The sequence below is a fragment of the Corvus moneduloides genome, chromosome 5 (genome assembly GCF_009650955.1).
Source record: "Corvus moneduloides isolate bCorMon1 chromosome 5, bCorMon1.pri, whole genome shotgun sequence".
NCBI lineage: Eukaryota > Metazoa > Chordata > Aves > Passeriformes > Corvidae > Corvus > Corvus moneduloides.
Genome location: NC_045480.1, coordinates 32,326,469 through 32,349,008, shown reverse-complemented (window position 1 = coordinate 32,349,008; position 22,540 = coordinate 32,326,469). Strand labels below are relative to the sequence as shown.

Genomic DNA, 22,540 nt, shown 5'->3' with positions numbered 1-22,540 from the left:
CAAAGAAAACTGACAGACATAAAAGGCATGTTCCCTGTTAAGCAAGACTGGGTCATAAACATTCAGTTCATCCAAGGATAAACAAGGTCACAGAAGATAGATAGCAAAGATAGAACACAGTAATGAAAGTATTAAAAACCAACAGAAAACATGAGATTGAGGTTGCTGATAAATTTGAAGATTCAGGAGAAGGACGCCTGCTTAGTTATAATTATCAGTTAGTTAATATCTGAAATAATGCACTATTGATGAGACATTTTATTTTACAAATATTTATGGATCCCAGTTTGCTCCCTGCCATGTAAGATAGAAAAGAAATCATAAATTTGTTTAAAAAGTGCAAGTTATACAAGAAAATAAAGCCTCTTCCATTTCTTTCTCAGCAGTTCCATGTTCTCAGCTCACCAGACTTTTGCGCTCTGGGACTTGTTCACACTAGAAAAAAGGGGAACATTTCAACTAATTAGGAAACATTTGAACTGGGGTACAGACTTTCAACCATTTGCCTGCCAACTTGTGTTAAAATGACAAGTTTCCTACTTTTCACTAGGAAATTACCTTCTATTGAAATCACTGCATGAAAATTTACTGAGAGCGGAAAGGCCATGCAGGTGGCTGCCACTGTCTCTACTTGTTTTCAGATTCTGCTGTATTTTCATTACCACCAATGTCAGCAGCTGACACAATCCTGACCCTGAAATAAGTTACTAATAGCATTAAAACTCACTCTGTCTTTAACAGATGCATTTTTCAAGTAGGGCATTTTCAGGATCATCATCACAAACAAGTACCCATTTGGGAGAGTGCACCCAGGGGAAGTAAGTCTCATGACACCACTGATCCCAGGTTTCTTTAAAGCCTCTTCCCCCTAATTAGTGCTGAAGAATTCTGTATTAGCTTCCACTAGATTAATCTTTTGCATGTAATTATGAAGGTACACATCCTAGAAAAATAGAGTATTTTTGTGTAGGCTATCAAACTTATAAATCACAGCTTTCTTGGTGACACATCTGATGTTGAAAATCTATAAAGATTTAAGTATTGTAACTTATATCAATGTATGTTCTGTTCCTTTGTGCTCTGAAGATAAAGAACTGTAGAGATGCCACTTCTGTTTTGAACATTAAAGCTTAGGTAAGACTTAATTACAGAAGAAATTAAGGTGTGCTGTATCTTGGTACGGAGATGTGGTACTACACTTAAATCAGTACAGTGATATTCAAAAACCTGGAAACATGTGGCTGCTGCAAGGTGCAGCAAATTAATATTGCTGGAATTAAGCTAAGAGAAACCTACTGAACAGACTTGCCAGGTGTACTACATATGAAATTACAAAATAGTCAACACTCCTAGCACATGACTTGCACCAATAAATCTCATGGTAAATACAGCTTTCCTACAGTGATACCCTAATTCTAATAAAAAGTTCCTGACACAAGCACCTTTATGGCTAGAGTATAAGTTCTAAATAGTGATGTTAATAGAGTGAGAGCAAAATGCCTTAATTTCTCTATCCAAAGACAATTCTGAAGATTGCTCACTTGCAGAGAAATCTGACTCATCAAAACTAATCCATCACATGCAAACAGAGGTCTGCTTGAGACAGCAGACTCAGCATTATACTCTTTGTTTTTACACACATGTAATTTTACCTGTTGGTTTAAATAATTTTATGGAATTCATACAAGCAGGTTTTGAAACATCATTTATAAAGCTTTTTCATTAAAAAATGGCTCACTCCCTAAAGTATTTGGAAGTTGCTCATGCTCCAAATTTAAAGACTACTGGTCAGCTACAATGACTACGCTTAGTAGTCATCAGCAAGTAAAACCTCAAATTATTTCCCACTCTAAGTAGGAGGAAAATAGTTGGGTTTGATCTGATCAATATCGAATCTTAAAGAAAAGCAGCAGATAACTCAAAATTAGTATCTCCAAAGTTATTCACCTGTCTTCTAAGAGATACTCTTATTTGAGAAAGGGATACTCTATATCCTTAACTCTCCAATACACATTCTAAGCAGCATATTAAGGTAAAACTGTCTTGAAGCCTACCATGCTTCTGAAACAGATGGGCATACTAAGCATCTTCTGCAGTTTCCTTGTGTTCTAGTGAAGACATAAATGTCAGACTTAAGCAATCTGATTCATTTTGAAGACTACCAAGTTCTTTCAAATAACAGCAAAGAACTGTTTGGGCACAGTTGGGCAGGCTACCTACAGGGCCTCTGCAAGTTCTCTCCTTTTAAGAGCACATGAGGCAGACAGGGATTTCTCAGGAGTGTAGACATTTAAGTTCCAGGAAGGGGGCTAGGTTCTGCAGACTTGGAGAGTGGGTAGAGCAACAGGTGCAGAGTCCTTCATAGGCTCAGTGTCACATGTGAAGTACCTTCTCATCCCATCCAATTCACACTACTCTTTTATAATGGTGGCATCACCAGCTCATGTCAGTCCATGCATTACAGAGCAACTTTAGCTGCTCAGATGGCACATACAGTGCTCTGCATAAACTACATTTCAATGTACTATTCAGTCTGAATCGAATCTTTAAAACTGTTCCTGCTTTTCAGGCAGACCTCTGTCTAAAGCAACTCCACAATTGTGTACCTGATGCTATTTCAGATTAAATAGGAGGACTAAAAACTATGCACACATCTTTTTGTACAACTCAGGAATATGCTACCCAAACTGAAGGGATATTGATATGACTGTTTCTGCAGTGCTTCTGACTTACCTTAATCATGGAGTGACATACAGAACTCCTGGCTCACCTGGCTGGATCGCTGTGATAAAAGCTGAAGTTATTGTGTACAACTAAGCTTTCTATATACAACTTCAGCAGGCCAGGATTGGACACTAGATATTTATACACCTTTACAAACTGCAGAGCTATTATGTACCATCTAATATTATAACCCGAATCCTGAAAAGTAGTTATTTCCATGAAAAATATCTTACTCATCCAGCTCCATGAATAGCCTAGTAGTTAGGCCAAGCTATGTAGTGTTTGAATTAGTTTCTATGACTTTGGTGTGTAACTGAGATGGTGTTTCTATCAAGTCCCCTGCAGGGAGACCGTGCTTAAAGATATATTACTGCACTACAACTCTTCTCCTATGGGACACCTCTCTGAAAAAATTCTGCAGGCTCCAATAACAACTGTATTTCTACATGTAGCTATACACGAAAAAGGTCAGTACAATTGGAACACAGTATCATTAAAGATCCTTTTTGTAGTTCTGCTGGCTACGCTATTGCTGATACAGGCCATTGGCCTTATTGTAAGTGAATTATTCTCAGGATTGAAATAATTTCATGTCTTGTCTTAAGAATGCTGCATTAAAAAGGGCCATGCAGAAAAATATCATTAGAAATACCCAAAGCATAATAAACTGGTTCTCAGAGGTCAGATATTCAGGGACTGGACATAGTGTAATGATGTCAATAAGACTCATTGGTCTAGCAAAAATGCAGCATAAATTCTGTTTAAGTGCTTCTAGTTCTGTGTTAGCTTGTGTGAAGCTAAGTCAGTTCTCTGGGTGCATCTGAAAGCTAACATAAGGCTAGAAGAAGCTTATGACCATCAGTCTCAAAAGCATGTGTATTTTCATTCAATCATCTCAATTCAAAAAATCTTTATTCATGTTTTCATACCTTCTGGGTAAACCATTACACTGCATAAAAAAGAGTTTCTCCCCATCCACCCCTTTTCACAAAATATGAATAGACTAAAACGGAATCCTGAATGCAAGCCAGTTCCCACAATTTCTGATGCTAGCTCAGGTCTGTTCAGGGGAATAGTTTAATAGAAGCTCAAGAATATCAGTTTACTTCAGCACACAGTGTCTTCTGTCCTGGAATCTGTGTATTCATTAGCTCTCCACCTTTGCAACATATTACATAGCTACTTAATGTAATCTGAATCCTCCAATTCACAATGAATTGAAAGCAGCAAATTCTTTTCAGCCTCAGCTTTCCAATATGATCTTTCTCATTTAATAGGAAACTGCAAAATATTATTTCTGTTGAGTCTTTTAAGATGAGATACTATAGAAAATAAAAGTAGTTACAACTACCCTAATTTAAAATGGCAAGTGTAAAATTTTCGGCTGTTCAAAAAAATCTCAGAGCAACAGCTGTGTTAAAGCCTAAGTACTAAAAGAATTTTTTTTTTTAAAGGAAAATTGAGCTACTGACAACTGTTTAAAATATTAAGCATTACAACCCAGTAGGTACACACTAATTGATATTTTTTGGAGTTCTAATCACTGATACCCGTAAGCTTCAGCCATTCATATATTTCTGCATTTCTGGTCAATAATCTTAATCAGTTTTACAGGACATTAAGGGTGTGTTTACATCACTTCAACTCATTTGCAGGATGCAAAAGTCATTTATTGTAGGTAAAACCTTTTCTATTAGGCCTTCAGTAGAAGTTCCTCCCTGCTGAATTTTCACAATTGTAAACCAGCTTTTTGGGGCACACCTTCATTCATGGGTCAAGATACTCTCCTATCATCCTAGGAAACACTTCACTAATAGTTCCAGGTACCAGCTCAAGATGTTTTCTAATTTTAGTTCTAGGGGCTCAAATTCTTCTTTATACACTGTGAATTAAGACCAAGCTCAGTGCCCTGAATATAATGGCATTAGAGCAAAGACTAGGGTGTTTAGTTCTAAGTAACAAAGACCACTGTACAATTTTAATCCTAAATGGTTTTAGGTCCAAAGTTCTGTGCAGGAGGTAGAACTGAGTTCTCTGTTGTTCTACAGCATTATTCCAATCAAATCTGTCACCTAATGTGACCTCACAGGATCCTTGAATAGGTAGTTTAGGGTAACTGGCTAACATGCATTTCTTCTTCCATCAGAAAAACTGAGCATTACATCCATATTAATTGTTTTTGACTGTATTTTCTAAGCAAAACTAGCAAATTCTAGTTAAATCATTGTACACGTACATAGTATATTCTACTTCCTTTATGTTCTGATCTAGCATCTTGGCCACATTCTTCACTGAAGACAAGCAAGCATTATCCTGAGTGCGTCAAACAAGATGCACAAGTGCAAAAACACTACACCAAAAGCTACGCTGACATTAGGAAAGGGCAAGAACTTAAAATTCCAGTGCACAGATCACATGTAGCTATGGTGCTCTAAATAAAATGTATATTTATGATCTCCATGTTTATGACTACCATACTGCATTACTCTGATGTTGTTATATATAACAGTATGGCTGAGAAGACATGACGTCGTTACTTAATTTTGTCAGCCTGTACTTCACAGCAACCGGTAGGTAATGGCCCTCAGACACAGATGATTTCTACATTTTTGAACATAGCATAAGGAAAAAAATATCTTCTGGAGAAATGAAAAATAAACAATATCTTCTGGGGAAATATAAAATAAACAATAAAAAATCTGGTTATTAGAATACTTCCGAAAATAATTTTCCATTAATTTGACAAGATGCGATTATATTCATTGTACAGCAAATGAACTATAAAATGTATTACGATTATATGGTATAAGTTCAATCTGTTTTACCTTTTCTCAGCAATACTGCAAGGATTGTGGCTACTTCAGTAAAACACACTTCAGTTGTTTCAAGAGCATGAGCTAATAAAGCAAGCTAACTCAAATGACATTTCCTCATTTTAGTGGAGATTGGCAAGAATTTTCTTGTTGCAGAGCATTGAGGTGTATATAGAAGGACTACACACCTTCTCCCCCACCAGCCCTCCCCCCTCTAGTATAAACAGCAGGTTTTTTTCACCAGGTTATGGCAACACCTCATTTCACACTTGAGTCATTCCCCACATCACTTATAGCTCAGAATAAACTCATCAATTTTCACATGGGAAAATTAAAAGCACTGCTACACCATTCATCAAGAACACCATTCATTCACTGCCCCTCCCAAATACACCTTTACCTAAACACTCTAACTGAGCAAAGTGATCCAACAATTGAGAAATATTTTTAAAATCCCTAGACACAGATAATTTTCTGACCAATACTGGCAAGATTCCTCATAGTTTTACCTCAAGTAGAACACAGCAATTGCATGGAATACTAAAGCAGTTTTGCTTTTCTAGATTTCAGATTATTAAATCTAAATTTTCATGATGCATCTAATTTTTCATCTGTACAGTGGATAGCGATATTAATATTTCTACATTATTCCTACTAGTTATTCCATACACTAATCTTGAAGATTAATTCCTTGATATTTAAATGCTCTTTTGATACCTACAGCACTACAGAGTCACTACTGCCAAATACAAACAGGATTTTATGAAGGGACTCCCTGAAGCACTAGAACTCTAAGTCTACATAAATATTATTCAAATAGTTTTATGAAGTTTTTAGTGTGTTTCACAGACTTTCTGGCAAGGGCTTCAAACCTCTGCTTCCCCATGTCCGTTGCTGAGAAACACAGGGCCCAGTTTTCAAGCTGTTACAGCGCAGTTGCAAGCACTACCTTTATATAAAACCAGCTTGGCATAGCTTGTGTGTCATACCCGTCAGGCTTGCAAGCAAACACATTTCCACAGAAAGAGAACATGTGTTCAATATCCAAATAAGAACACACAAAATGCCTTTATGTCTATAAAAAACACTGCCTGTTTTTAAGTCTAGCAAGCACAAAAAATTAAAATGTAAATTTTATTAAAATCTGGCCTTACTTAAACTGAGGCAATGTATTTCTCTGATAGCCCTGAGGCACTGATGATTATGTCAACTTATCCCGCACTGCTCTGCCTAAAGATTGACCTTCCCCTCCTAACTAGTAATAGTTAAATTACTTAAAGACTATATATTTTCAAGGAAGGCATTTAATGGAAACAGTCTATCCAATAGCTGCCTACTCAAACAGCTAAAATCCAATAAATATTAAGAGAACAAAATAACTATCTGGTAGTTCTTAATTAGCTATTTTGAATTTGATTACACAGAGACTTGCTAGTATTTCTTTAAGGTGGTATTCTAGTTTATTAATTTTAAGTAATTGACATTATAAACTGACTTTAATCTCTGATGCATCAGCTTAGATATGCATATATCAAGATATGAGTGATAATTAGTTTGAAGGTCTACACAAGTAAGAAAACATATGGAAATCTAAAAAGTCTCACTTTACAGAACTATGATTACCTAGTGTGTGATATGCTCTTAAGTCTGAATTTTATCTTTTATTATCTATATTGACAAGTATCCCTCAATAACACAAATTACATGGTTTTTTGTGGTAGATGTACCATCTTGGTTCACTCAACCCAGGCTAGTTCTAGCATGATCCTGTGAAGTATTTCCACCCTAAGTGCAGTGTTGATAACAGAAACATGGCATTCCATATTTTACAGATCCATCTTGTCTAACTACATTATTTGTTAATGGAAACACCTGAAGTTACTCCAAAAATTATTTTTTATGTGCCATTAATAGAGGGACCTTAAATTTGCATTGATATTAACTAGAGCTATAAATAAACATTGTTGATCTTAGTATTTGCAGATGAAATAAGAACAGCTGCCTTGACTTTCTTTTCTAATGGAGTATCTTAATAAGGCTCTAATAAAGACATTCCCATGCTTCCTACCTCTCACTCCATGACTGCAGTATTACGGTTCTTCTTCTTCTTGTAGATCTATAGGAAAAGGAGTCCCTATTTGTGCCCAGTTATCACACTGAAACAGCCTATGAACTGAAGAAGCTGTATCTAGAAAGACACATTTGTAAGATGGTTGTGAAACAATCACTTACTGTGGAGTCTCCTCCACAAAACTAGTAAAACTTAGTGCCTAAGCTCACCTCTAGTCCATTAGTCTCTGCAACTTTTCTGGAACTAACTTCCCATGAGCCTTGTCCCCTTGCAAAGAAAAAACATTTGAAGATAAATACAATTACAAAAAATAAGTGCATCAACTTTTCTAAGTGGTACTGGCTGGTACTTTTGTTTATTTTATCCCATTTGTTCTTTTAAATAACTCATCTTCACCCTTACCCCACTCACTCCAGGAAATCAGTTTTCGGGCTCATGCAGACCTTTTCTTAACGTTTATTTAAGATCAGGTTTTCCCTTTTGCGGTGCCAAAGGCATGTGGTCCTTAGAAAAAGTTGAACATTAAAAAAAAAGTTTAAATTTATTTAAAGTTAATGCTTTTCTTTCACATAAAGATGCAGTTCAAAGTTACTTAACCCCAAGACATTTTCCTCCCAGCACTGCTTTTATGAAGTGTAAATCATTGATGACTTTTTTTAGCTTGGCACAAAAAAAAGTGCTAAGAACTTGCCCAGTTCTCCTGCTATCTGAATATATATATATAGTCATATATATACATATATATGAAACAGAAATACTCCAAACAGCTCCAGAAGAGCTGGAAAAACAGAGACTTTTTTTCTTTCCACTTAAAGATGTCTGAAGGAAAGGAATCGAACATCTAGGTTGCACTATCTACATAGTCTAATTCTTAGATATAACTTATTTGAAGTCCTGTCTATATCTAACTCTTCCTACCTTTTAATTATTACAATGACAAGTTCTTTTTTTTTCTGTAGAGAATCCACAAATATGTGGAAAGAACAAAGTATTTAAACATGAGGAAATGGATAGGCATCAAAAGTAAAGCAGGGTAACAAAAACGTTTGATCAGTATTGATTGGGAGATAAATAAAATTGTCTGTTTAGCAGTTCAGCCGAGAACACACTATCTATAGACTGTATAGCTGTATTAAAGAGTATACTTTAGTTCATTTGGAAGCCTTTAAAAGAAAGTATAGCATCTGGAACTGAAAATCTATCATAATGATTGGTGAGTTTTTCACATATAAGATGTTTGACCAGTAACACAAGGTATAACCTGTATCTACTGAACTTCAGACATGCCAGTGCTTTGGTAAGAATATGGAGTAGTTCAAGTTGAGAAAATTACAGACACAAGCAGTTAACAAATTTGTCCCTGCATATCATATCATATCATATCATATCATATCATATCAATCATATCATGTTATAAACTTAAATGAGCTTTGAAGATGCAATCCTAGCAAGTTAGCAAAGATCAGAACTCTGATTGGTCCCTGTAATTTCAGAACAGGCCATCAGTTTTTGTATTATACACACTACCCACATGTGGCACACATGGACTGACGACATAATTAACCATATGTCACATTTTATTTATAACCTCTCACTTAAATACAATTGTTGCTACTTTCCAATATCACAACAACAGAACTATCAGAACAAGAAATGCCATCCTCAGTTTAGAAGTACCATAGTTATTCAAATACACTACACTTATCTGTGCTGATAGATGGATGCTACAGACAGAAGACAAAAGATGACATTCACGGGAAGAAAAAAAGCCCTATAGAGCTTCTGGTCAATTAAATTTCCCTAGATCTTTAGCTTCAGTTTACTGAATTGTCTTTTAAGTTGTCCTGAAACAAGCAAAAATATTCAACATACTAATACCCGCTTGTTTTTTATAACTCTTAACAACAATACTATGATAGCCCTCGTGTCCCTACTCAGTGTTGCCATCGAGCATATTTCAAGCAATCTACTTCCACCAAACTTCCATTTCCATTACTGTAATCCTCTGCATAATCATGGTCTGACTCAGTTATTAGTCTCTGGGTTCCAGTCTCTTTCACCATTCCTTAAATATGCTCATGTAGATCATCAATAAGATATACCTTGCCACCCCAGCAGCAGTTTCTTTTCAATTCTGATTACTTATTTAATGCTGCTTGTTTCACAGCAATACACAAAACCAATTTATAGAAGCAGCAAAGTACTTCTGTAATTAGCCATCTTTTCCAATTTATTTTAAATTTCGAGATATAAAATATTCAATGGATATCAATTACCAATACAAGCAATTTAGCCACATTAAAAAATGTAATGTAAACTTTCTTGAAATACATGATTTAACCTAATGCATCAATAGTATAGCAGTCCCAATAATTCTGTTTTGAAAGAAACATTCAATTATAATGAAAATATGAATACCTTGAGATGAGAACACTCCAGCAAAAAAGGGTTACACTCTGCTTGCCAGATAATGTGCAGGGTTATAATACAGAATATGCCTGTACCCTTCCAGTGTTGCCCTTTCTCCTCTAACCTGCATGGCAGCCTTTACTGCCCCATAAGGCATGTACAACATATGTGTTGCATCCATGCACAGTGAAGAAGCATAATCAAATCTGTTACTTGTTAGGAAGCATCAAACCTTTACCTCCTTGCCCATCTGACAGGATGGCTGCTGAGCTCACTACTCACACCTTAACCTTCAGCAGGGCTCATTTATTTCCCAGGAGAAACATTCAGAAAACTGACAGTTACAGGAACAGTAGCAGGTTAGCAGAGCTTGCTTGGGGGAGGGGAAATTCCAAACCAAGAAAAGCTTCTCAAAAAAGGTTAATAGCTTTCCAAGCTTACATAGACTAAATGTAGACTAAACAAGGACAAGCCTAATAAAATTAATTGCTTCACAATAGCAAGCTTTGTGTTTATATTCCGAAAATACTGTAAGCTCTATCTGCTTAAAACAATATTGAATGGTCAGGTGGTTTGCAGTTTTAAAGCATGTTAGCATAATCAGCCTTAAATTAAAACAGATGGGAATGACAGATATGTTAACGTTATTAAAGACCTCTAAAGGATAGAGTTAAATAAGGTTACCTAATCCATCTTAGAAGGGTATTATGAATTGCATCACTTAAACAAGAATAGCATTCTTGTATCTATTTTTGATTTTACAAGACTAAATGAAATTACCAACACAATGTAACCAATGGCATGCACATAATATGTGCCTAGTAGTCTCACTTTTTTAGAGAAAAACCAGGATATTTCCTGATATTGAAAGGCTTTCATGCAGATCTTTTAACGATAAAAATGATTATTCTCCTGATGTTGCAGTACATAGTGAATGCTTACCAATGAGCATAATATAGCAGCATATTAAAAATCAGCATATTGTATCTCTTTAGGGAGAATGAGAATTCTACTACTAAAACCCTCAAATATTGTGGTACAGACTTCCCAGATGTTCTTTTAAACAAAATCCAAAAACTCCCAAGCCCTTCAAAGCTTACTACACATTGTTATTGTCACCTCTGCAAAGTGTGTAATACAAATGTAAGTTAACAATCTTGTCTTCATACATGCAACAGTTATTAACACGCTTTTAAGGGCATGTTCTTGGTACCATAGCTATGATGAAAACGTCCGTGGTATCTCACTGTTTGGCACACACAGGTGGAGTGGGAACCTCGCCTCAAGCTTCCACTCCTGTACCAATACCGTGTTTTCTTCCTGTGAAACATTTTTCAGCTCAGTAAAGAGTTTTCAACAAGAAGTCAAATTAGCTTAAAGACTTCTAGTTGTATACAAATGAAGTGGGAAACATGGTTAAGAGCCTAGTCACATCAGAGGGAGAAAAACCTCAACTCACGCTCAGGAGGTAAATTCTTAGCATGAGGCCATCTTGTAAAGGCGCCTTTATGCACCTTCCCCGTGGTTTAGAAACCCAACCAGGAAGTAGTGTTAAACGTGCTTTCTGAGGAGAGATGCCAGAACAAGCTTCCAGGCAGAGAAAGGATTTATGAATCCTGTTTGGGTTTTGGTATGAATAGGTGTTAATATGCTGAGACTTGTCAAAGCTACAATGCTATCTCGGTATGTATAAAAGCCATACAATATCCCTTTTTAACCCTCCTCCCCTCCACTTTACAATCCCCAGACTAACAAACCCCAGTTCCCAAGGTTAACTGAAGATTGAGCAACAGCTCTGGCTCCCAGAATCACTTTTCTGAATTTAGATGCCTGTACTGAAGTAAATCCCATTTTGCAACCATCTTGCAAATTATTTTCAAGGATTTCCAACATAAAGCTGAAAGGTACATGGACAGTTTAATCCAGCTGGAGCAACTAACATCTAAAGTTCTGTCCCCGTAAACTTTAAATTTTGAAAGTACAACTGAGGCTTTTCAAAATCTTTCAATGTCTGTATTTTTGAAAGTGAATGACCCAACACCTATTTTTAATATACGATTTGCTAATAATTTCGACATCTTTACTACTTTTGCTGCTCCAGAAAATCTAAAGTGACCAGGAATCAACTTGTCTACTTCACAGCCTTTGTAAGACTAAACAAAGCATTTTATTCAGCTACAAAATTACATTCAACTATTTAAAGAGAGCTACATAATTGAAGATTTCCTTGTGCATTTATGTATAACAGAGCTGTGCTAGGTCACCTGTCACCTATTGAAATGTTTGGCTACATTTGTCCAGCTGCAGGGCGCTGACAATATCTGGGCACATTCTAACCATCCACCAGGATTTAAAGTAACTGAACTGAAATCTAACAGCAGTATAATTCACTTAGGCTAAATTCAATCAGCACTAGAAGGAAAGGGGGATTAGAATTAGCATTCTAAATCTGTGTTTGGTAGATCACATATACACTTTCATTTCTATTCAGTAGAGAAAGTTGCAGTGGAGAATATGAATTGGACTCTTTGCCAGTGATAAAACACATAATTCGAAGGCAAGTACATTAAATGAAATTAAAATGCTTAGCTCAGATAACATCAGCATCTATAGAACCAGAAGAAAATTTAGACTCATTAGTCTCATTACAGAGATCAAACATCAAGACAAAAGAAGAGCTTTATCTATAAAAGCCCTCCAATAAACATCAATATAGAAAGAACATGTATATTAATCTCAGTACACCGCTATTTTTCACTATTCTACTTAAAGTTGTTTTTCAAGCAGTTTCATATATGGTAGAAGTTTTGGCACAGGTATTCTTTAGGCATGACAAATATATATATGTTTGTAAATAGCTTAAATTGACTTCTAAGTGACTTCGGGCAAGTTATACCGGTCTTCCTCATGACGTTCCCTTAAACAAGAACAGTGTCTTTTCTTAAAGGTGCCTTGAGAAAATGAATCTAAAAGGCTTCATGTAAAGAGGCTTTTTTTTTTTTAAGCAATATTTTGGAGGGCAGGATGAAGAAGTGAAGATGAGGCTGTAACATGTCTCAAGTCACAAGAAAAGCATTACAGAAACAAAACAACCATGTGCCATAATTTAATTTTCTTGCACTATTAAATAAAAATCTCAACATTAAAAACAAAGATTAGCTACTCCCTTTGCCAAATAGATCAAGTTAATAATGAGTGTGCAATTACCCCAGTCTTTGCACCACCTTTACAGTGCACTTCGGTTTATGTTTTCATGAACTAGAAATACTTTTTTAAGATAGAAAGAAAGACTGTCAAGTGTCATATGATTCTAGAAGCTCTGACTGTTAAAAAAGCCAATTTCTTCCAGTGAAAGCCAGATTTATCATAAGTTAGCACGTTACTGAGTTGAAACAATCACTGATCAAGTAAATGTTACAAGTATTCAACAGAGTCAATATTCCACTATTTTTGTGAGCTCTATCCTATTTTTTCCTTGAAGAACATTACGTGCTACTTGAAGGACATTTGAAAAACTCCAGTTAGTGTGTTAACAGGCTAAAAGCTACTGACACTGACATGCTACTGTTATCCGAGGCATTAGTCCTACAGCAGACTCAATTCTGCATAGAACGAGCCCTGTTTGCAGATCTGGGGGACTTCCAGAGCTAGGAGGGACAGAGGCAGTTTGGCTTCAAGGAAGCACAGACAAATTTATCTGCAACTCATTTGTAATGGAGAATTTGTTGCCTCCCTTCTCTGCTGTAGCCATCACTTGCAAGCTCATACCCACAAATAAATTTGATCTCTTGTACCCTTAGGCTACCAAATACTGAGTTGTGTAGTTCTTAAATGGCAAGCTCTTCTAAACAATTCTCACTTATTTTCATGGCACCTACCATTCAAAAAGGTAAACAGCTAGTGGAACTAGCACCCTGCTACTAAGTACAGTGTTTCTGTACATTATCCATGGGACTCAACCTCAAAGTACATGATGTACTAGCAGCCAAATTTCAACACTGCTGGAATACAAAGCCTTGACTAGAAGTCTGTGTTAGTATCCCAAGTTTTGAAATGAAAAATGTCGGAAAAAACAGCAGCTGCTTCAAAGAATGAATAAAAAGTACAACTATGAGATTAAAGGAAAAACCTAAGAGGTGCTCAGATCCTCAGAGGATTGACATTTTGTCCAATCTCAGCTAGATTCTTTAGCACATTCAAGTACAACATATGGCCCTATGCAAGGCTACACTGTAGAAAGCAAAACTGACAAAGATTTTAATCTCCATTAGAAAAGCATAAGATCAGAACATCCATTTATTTAATATGATATGCCAGGGTTTTACAAAGTCTCAATAAGGAGGGCTTTCAGAGTCTACCAGGCAATTTGGAAGGCTACTAGGTTATTATGATAGCATTGAATATATTTGAGTTTATATTGACAATAGTACACTCTACTTTGAATAACATTATTGTGCAAGCTTCCAGTTGTTCATTATATCCCTCCACTTACTATTAGTCACAGCTGAGTACTGTAAGGCAGAGCCAAGCAGCTGTCTAGGGCAGAAATAGTATCAGTCTTCACTGCCTACTTCAAACTTGACAGAGCCTTGGAAGCACTTGTAAACTTGTTGCCTCTGAGACAAAAAGGAGGAAAGAGTCTGAACAGAAAGTAACACAATACTAAAACTGTGTAAATAGTAAAACCTAAGAGTCTTTAACTCTCAATTCACAGCTGATATGGCAGAAGCACCAGACCTGACAGTTCCTCTCCTCACAGCCTTGCTTCTGATACATCAGTTTTCCCTTATCACTAAGAAGCTTTGGGTCAATCTAGATAAAAATGCCCCAGAGTTAACAAGGAATGTAACAGCAGAATGGGCAATTACGGGAAGAGCAGGTAAGACTACTTGTAGCACTTCGCCCCAGTTAAGAATAAATTGGCAGCAAATCAGTTGAGGTTTGTGGCCAGTTGTGTTGAAATACCATTTATACTACAGTAAAGACTTGGCATTTCCTTCACCCAGAACTGCATTTCCTGACTTAAAAGAAGATGAATTTTTCTATCTCTTCTCTTTTCAGCAATGTCCTACATTGGAAGTTCTTAGGAGGCCGGTGATCTTCAAAAGGGATAAATGAAAGCAGTATATAAGGTGTAATTATTTCTAGTATTTAGTTATATCATTAAACAGAAGTGGACTACCTGAGGTGACCAGGACTGCAAACTGTGCTTCGTCTTTACCTGTCAGCAGATGCTATGGCAGATTCCAAGACTTAAAAGTAACTTTTTATCCTATCACATCTAATGAGAAATTAGTTTACCATTGTAGTTTTAAACCTTGTTGCCTCCAATCCTCACTTGATTGTACCCAGACAATGTAACTCCAAGACTGTACCCCCAACAAGTGCAAAGCAGGCAGCTAACTTCGTTACAGCAGTATGACTGAAACAGTAGTCTCAGTGAAGTGTAAGAGAATCTTCAATTAAGCCATGCACAGGCAGAACTACCTGAAAATACCTACTCTGAGTGCTATTACAGAGTCTTTTCACTTATCAGTTGGTTTTTGAAAGGTTGCTCTTACATTTCTTGTGGTAAATGCAGTTGTAACTATCATTTATTTTGGCAGCTAATTGGTATTTGGTTGGCTTGATATTTTTACATGTACATTGCACTTCAAAATCTTCACTGAAACAGTTCACTGTTTCCTCGAAAATGAAAATATTAAAGATGTAAGACTCTGAAGAAATTCAAATTCTGTTCCTCTGCCAAAGTTGATACAGTTGCCATGAAAAGCAGACTCCCCTCTAGTTTTGCGCCAATAAAACTGTGCAAATAACTCCAGCTCATATTCCACTCCACAAGGATTCAGCTGCTTCATAATAAATGGTTTACACTCTAATTCCTGCGCCTTGCCCAGCAGCACTAGGCAGAGGGATTACATTGAGATCAATTGTGTGGCTAATTTATGACTTAATTTATGAGTCAAGCAGAGTTTGAATTTTCACTAACTTGCCACAGCAAAAAAAGTTAGTGTTCTGCTAGTTTTCTCTCACCTCTCTCAAAAGTTCAGGAGCCATGGGCACCAAAAATCTCTCTACCAGCAATAATCAGGTAGTTTTTAAAGCACACTTGCCATAGAAAATATAACTAGTTCATAGTAGCAAAACAAAACTTCATCTACAGATGCTTTATCCAGGGTGAAGATAACCGTAGTTCTTATTCGGACTTTGACTATTTCTTGACATATTACAGTGATTTCGTCTACACTAAGTTTTATTAGTGTGAAGCCTAGTCTTGTTCTGTGCAACGTGGTTTTTGTATTTGAATTACTGTATTTTGGTAAGCATACAATTTGTGTTTTTTTAGTTGACTCTGCTTTTCTTAATCCAATATTATGAAAGCAATAAAAGAAAAGCCTAGTCTTGGAAAAATACTAGAAGAGATACTGAAGCTGTTCTTCTCCTCAGTAGTAAGCATAAAACACTTGTTTTGTTGGTATTTTTATGGAAAAAAACATCTTCACCATGTTCTCAGCCGAACTCAAGGCTTTCTATCACTAATTCCATTCAGTATTGAAATGAAAACTCACAGAAATAATTTCTCAGAGAGTGACTTAAATAAAATATATGGAAGTTAAGTAGGTGGCAATCTACCAGGGCCAGCAAATAAAAAGCTTATTATGGTATACATTTAAATTTCATTCATAAAACTTCTCTCCTTTTAATAAAAAATAAGACTCTATTCAATCTCATCAGCAATGTAATTAGGAAGGTGTGGTAAAAAGAAACAGGGTAAAAATCACACATCCACATAATTTGAAAAATCTTGAAACAGGAGGGAACTGGGCAGAAACAAGCCTGCCTCATTCACACCACAGAGTAAACTTTTAGGAAGAAGAAGAGTTTTAATCATGCCTACAATTCAGCCTCAAGGTCCAGAGCTTTTGTGGTTTGAAAACAAGATTTCATAGCTATTGGTTCTCCAAAGCTTGTGTGCTATTGGGTAGATATTACAGCAAACAGTTGGACTCATTTCCACAAGGAACAAACACCGCCAAAGTTAAATGCTCTGCTTTATGGTAGACTGTAACAGGTGTTTTATTTTAACGCTACAGCAACACCCACTAAGTTCTCATTGAAAAGTTCAGTTTCTCTAGGGTTTAAGGTGTTCCTTAAAGATACTGAAAGCTCACTTCCCTCATTTTGCAGAAAGTAAAGGATACAGTTAGATTATAGAAGGTGGTGTGGCTCTTTATCTCATAATATCTGTATGCTGTCTCCATATTTAAGTCTCAAACAATCTTAGCCCCTCATATAACTACTAGATTAAAACTTTTAAAGAAATTATAAAAGATTAGAAAATTATTGCTTTCTAACAGACATCAATTCTTTAGTTTTGTCATGCTACTGCTAAAGAAACTGTCAAAAGGTTGACAAGATAAAAAAGGATATAAAACAAAGCAGTGATGGAACCTTTCTAGGAATTAAGTTAAAATTCTCTTCAAAACAAGCCTTTACTTGATTGTTTTTTATTGCTATTATCATACCAAGAAATAGTCATCAAAGAGCTAGTCACTCTACTCTATTTATCAGGCCTGTATAAAATCTTTTAAGGGGGAAGTGTGAAACATTAAGAATTAATCATGAACACCCCAAGAAAAGCCAAGAATAAACATTTGTGTCACTTCTCATGCTTGTTGTAGTTACAATTATTTTGCAGCTGCACACATAGAAACAAAATTCTATGTTGCTCAAAATTGTGATCACAATTGAAGTAAACTGTGGAGTTAGAGAAATAAGAATATGAAATGGAGAAAGAAGGCCTTGTGCAGGAGTGGTGGGTATGTCCTGCGGGGGTGGGCAGAATCCTTCTTAAGGATTGGCAGATACTTGTGTGGGTGTCACAAGTGGAATGATTCTATGGTGGTATTCCTAAAGTGAGGGGATAGCTTTTGGGAAGGCTTGCGCTCTTGTGAGAAGTCAGCTGCCAGTGAGCAGTGCAACCTTGTCCCAGAGTGACACACGCTTGTGAGCAGTTTCCACTTGCTGTGAGACCAGTAGGAATGTGGCCACAGCAGTGTTTAGAGGCTGAGGGTCTCCTCTGAAGCAGATTTGTGGGCTTGTGGAGAAGGTACTCACTGGATGATGTCAAGAAAGGTTTCCACAGGAAAAGTGCAGAGCAGTATATGCCTTCCACAGAAAGGGTGCACACCAGAGGGTGTTTACCAACAAAGTGCCTTGAATAAGCATTCGGGTGGGCTTGAAGTCTATGGAAAAGGGATCGGGGGCAGGGAGGATGGCTGGGAACAGACGAATGGATTTGTCCAGAAGGAGCAGATGCCTTTGAGGGTGGCAGGGTGAAACATGCTCTGGCAGCAGGGTCCATAGGCTAATTGAGGCAAGCTTGTGGTCTTGCGAGAAGTGAGTTGTTGGGGGAAGAACAGCCTTCTGAAAGACTTGCACATGCATGTGTGCAGCTTCCATATGGTGTGAAGGTGGTGGGGGTGGCAGGAGAGTGCGCTGATGCTATTCATGGGCTGAGCTCCTCGTGTTTTGGTGGGCTTGTCTTCCAAGATTGGACCTGTTATGTGGGGAGGCCCTTACCCATGAGTGGAGTGCCTCGTGTCTGAAGCAGGCTTCTAGTCTTGTGAAAAGTGGTTATTTGGAAAGCAGTAGCCACCAGCAAGTGGGACAAAATCTCTCAAGAAAGGGCTGGGGATGTGTTGGGAGGAGCCTTGTCTAGGGGTGATGGGGTTGTGACGGGCAAAAGCTTGCTGTGGTGATCATGAGCAAAGTGAATCCTGTTGGGGCAGGCTTGTAGCTATGCAAAAAGGCATGTTCTGTGGAGTAAGGAGAAAGCCTTGTCCTGGAGTGGCCACTGCTTTTGCGCAACTTCCATTTGCTGTGTGGGCCTTGTAGGCAGCAACAGTGTGATGAGTGCAGTGATATATGTTAGAGGGAGTTTCATCTTGAGAAAAGGCCAGTCCAGCAAGCAGGGATGGGTAGTGGGCGTCACTTTCCTGTGAGTGGAAGATGCCTGCAACAATGACAAGCTGCAGGAGGGATGACTTGAACTTCTGTGCATGACCTTCTTAGTTAACTACCCACCTCCCTTTCCCACATTTTAGGTTTATTCACAGGGAGAAGCAAAGTAAAAAAACAGCCTTAGAAAAAGTTAAAATCATGTGTTATCTTACCTTCTATGGACTTTTTCAGTGCTACTTTTCTTAGCTGCCTCCTAAATGCTTAAACTGATCACCTTTCTCTGGAAAGACTTGAGACCCACTTTGAAACGAGTTCACAGAAAACTGCTGTAGCCCAACTCAGATTTCAGCTTCTACTCCGACTTTTATAACTCCCTGCTTTAGAACACATGTTTTTAGGACTATTACACTTTAATTTGTCATTTCTCTTTCCCATCCTTCTCTACTTTATTACTGTCTAGCAGAGGCACAAGCTACACAATGCCCAGCCAGCTCATATCCCCTCACAGCACCTACCTGTTTCCAATCACTTCAATTCAGCAGGGATTTTCGTTTGCTGTTGTTTTAATGCCACAATCCAGATGGAACCAGGAGGATAAAGCAGTACAGTTAGGCTTTTGCAAGCTGATTCTCTGAAGCTGCAAGTACTTGTGATGCCTGGAAGGCTCTGCTCGTGTGCTACAGCTGGCTGTAGTTCCCAGGTTAGGAATTCCTGATGTTTTTCTGTCTAATGCTGGTGCTCTTTTTAGAATTTGGACTGAGGTTAGTATGGGTTATAATTTAACTTGATTGGTATGAAACTACTTTCATTCCGAATACTGCTGGCTGCGCCAAGTACACTGTTATACTTGGGGTATTCAGAGACAGGGCAAAGGTGACTGATAATGTCCAAATTTTTTTGTTTGCTGTAGAGGAAAGAGGTGGTGGGCAAAAGTTGAAATGAAGAGAAGGAGGAAAATCTGACAAGTGACTATGGCACTCTAACACCTAAACAGTATTTACTTGAGATGTAGGTTATAGGTTCATCCTTCTGAAAACCTACCAAGAGTAATAGCACTGGAGGAATTATTATAAAGAGTCTTCATGCTGAATGTTGCAATTCATAACTGTATGGATTTATTGGTTGTGAGAGATACTGTGTGTGCTGTTATAGCAGTTAAAAGATAATATTGTTTTACATTAATTTATTTTTTATGGCTGTTTAGGATTCTCTTAGACATAACTAAGTTGTTGGTGCTTGGCTGCAGCAACAGGTAAAGATGAATCTGTCACCTGTTGCAAACACTGATTTTTAAGTTTCAGTGTTCTTAACAACAATATTTTGAAGACTTCTCTCTGCTGGGCTGTTACTCAGCTATGCTGTGTTTGTAGATCTAGATTCTGAATCACAGATACTGACCCAGTTTAATGACATAGAGAAGTGCCCTGTGAGCTGTTGAGCTTGATTCTGGCTGGTGTGGTGCACTCTGGACTGCTGTGATCTTGGCATGTACTGCTAAATTTTTGTTCCACCAAAGCCAGGTTTATCTTTAAATGCCTCAAGGTAGTGCTTCTGGGAGCTGATTGCTATGGTAATCCTGCTCATCCAGTAGGCTTGTGAGTACACCTACGCTCACATCTACTCAGGCAACTTCAGTGGCTGCAGATATAGCTGGTGATACAACAGTCAGTAGGAAGAGCTGCAATGGTTTTGTTTAACACTGACTTTTTTTATTGGAACAGATTGCTTTCCTCATCCAGAGTTTTTTATCTGAAAAGGAGCTGAGTGAACAATCTGTTGCCTACATTATACTTTTAAGGGTTTCACTGGGGGAGGTAGAAAGCTGTAAGCCAGCCTCAGAGGTCTACTGTTGCCTGTAAGGAAGACAGCAGTCCATGAATGACTTAGCTGGAACCATAGCAAAGTGGAGCTTATGAAAAGGAGATATTGCTGCCATCAGCAATCCTGTCTTGGTGAACAGTTCAGAAGTGAGGTAATTGTGTAGTGCTTGAGACACCCAGATGCCTTCCCACAGCAATCAATGGTTTGCAACAAACACCCTTCCTTCCTGGCCCAGCACAAAAACATGGGAGCTTTTACATCTTTCCTGGGGCTAGGATGAAGCATAAATTACAGAGGGCACCTTTTAAATATGTTTGAGGCAATTTAGAAATTTGTTTTATCTTTTAAGGGTGTCTTCCCTTCTCAAAGCAGAACATTTTCTTACTTTTGTTTTGCTACCGTTTTAATGGGGTTTTTTGGTACAAAAGTAGGCTCTCCGTTGTCTTTCTCTGTAGCTGTTTTGGTTTTGTTGATACAGAAGAAGTTCAAGAATTTTAAGCTGATACCAAATAAGTTTAAAATAATCCTTTCTGAGTTGGGCAATGTAGACTTAGAGACTCTTTTCTTTGCAGTAGTATAGCTTCCTTAGAAAGCTGCATTTGGGCATCTTCTATTTTAACTGACGAGTCTACTCTTTTCCGTCCTGCTTAATCTTTGAGTAACAATTGGATAAAAAGGATGATTGCTCTCAAATGTATCACTTTCAGCTTGACCTTTTCATACCACAATTAGTGACTCTTCTAAAGAGCAATATTTTTTCGTAAAGCACTGTAACAAATTTTTCCTAGCCTGACCTTTCAGCATGTACAAGATTACAGGAGCCAATAGAAACACCAAGGGAGGACAAAATTTGGTGTTCATTGTTACAATTGTTTGGCTTGATTAAGGATATTTACATTGCAATTAAATAATGTTTTGGTATAAATTTCATAACAGAAAGGAAAGATCCTGTGATGTGTTATAGTCACGGATCAAATCTCTAGAACGTGTTTATTTACATGTTTAGAAAGCAATGGATTCTGCCTAGATCTCCAGATTACTTCTCTTGTCTCTGCTAGTAGCTGCAATCTGATGTGAACAGTAATAGCAGAGACAGTAATTACTGAGTACACAAGGAGGAAAATGTTCATAACGCACACACCAATTTTACCTTTATGTTGTTGTCCCTCCTCTTTACCAGGATTCCTTTAGTTGTACATTGCTTTTGAAAGACTCAAAAACTGACATCATAATGTTTGCTAAACAGTTAGAGTGCTGTGTTTGCTGAAGTGTATCTAAAAAATGGTGCTTGGCAACAAGGTTCAGAGATTTTTAGATTAATAACAGTAGTGACTGCTTGCCACATCTTTGAAGACAATTGACCTTTTCACTGTGAAAGATAAAGGTGACTTTGTTATAAGCACTTCTCTGCATAAAAATTTTCTATTGATGATGGATTAATCTTATATGGTGTCTTGAAAATGTCCCACTAAAGAGTAAGAGGACACTTAGTTCTTTTTTGTCAAGAGTTATATTGTAATTTTTCCATTTGTCCATCTTGATTCAATCTATCAACTTCATATTCTTTCTATAGAAAACCTAGAGGGACTTCCATATTTGACTCCTTCAATTCTATGAAACGTCCTCATAACTCATGATATAATTTAAGAACAGTGTCCTAAATTATTGTCAAATTCACAGCTGGGCTTATTATCCTCAAAATATTTTCCAGAGTGATTGTTGGCACAGAGCAAAACAA

The 22,540-nt window shown here is 37.3% G+C and overlaps 1 protein-coding gene across 1 annotated transcript in view; it reads right to left on the bottom strand.

Moving 5' to 3' along the window:
* SORBS2 (sorbin and SH3 domain containing 2) overlaps positions 1-10,324 on the bottom strand; it is a 198,641-nt gene extending 188,317 nt beyond the window's left edge. Inside the window, exon 1 of the mRNA XM_032108163.1 lies at positions 10,027-10,324. The gene's annotated coding sequence lies outside the window, so the exon portion shown is untranslated. The remainder of the gene's footprint in view (positions 1-10,026) is intronic.
* Positions 10,325-22,540: the final 12,216 nt, after the last annotated feature.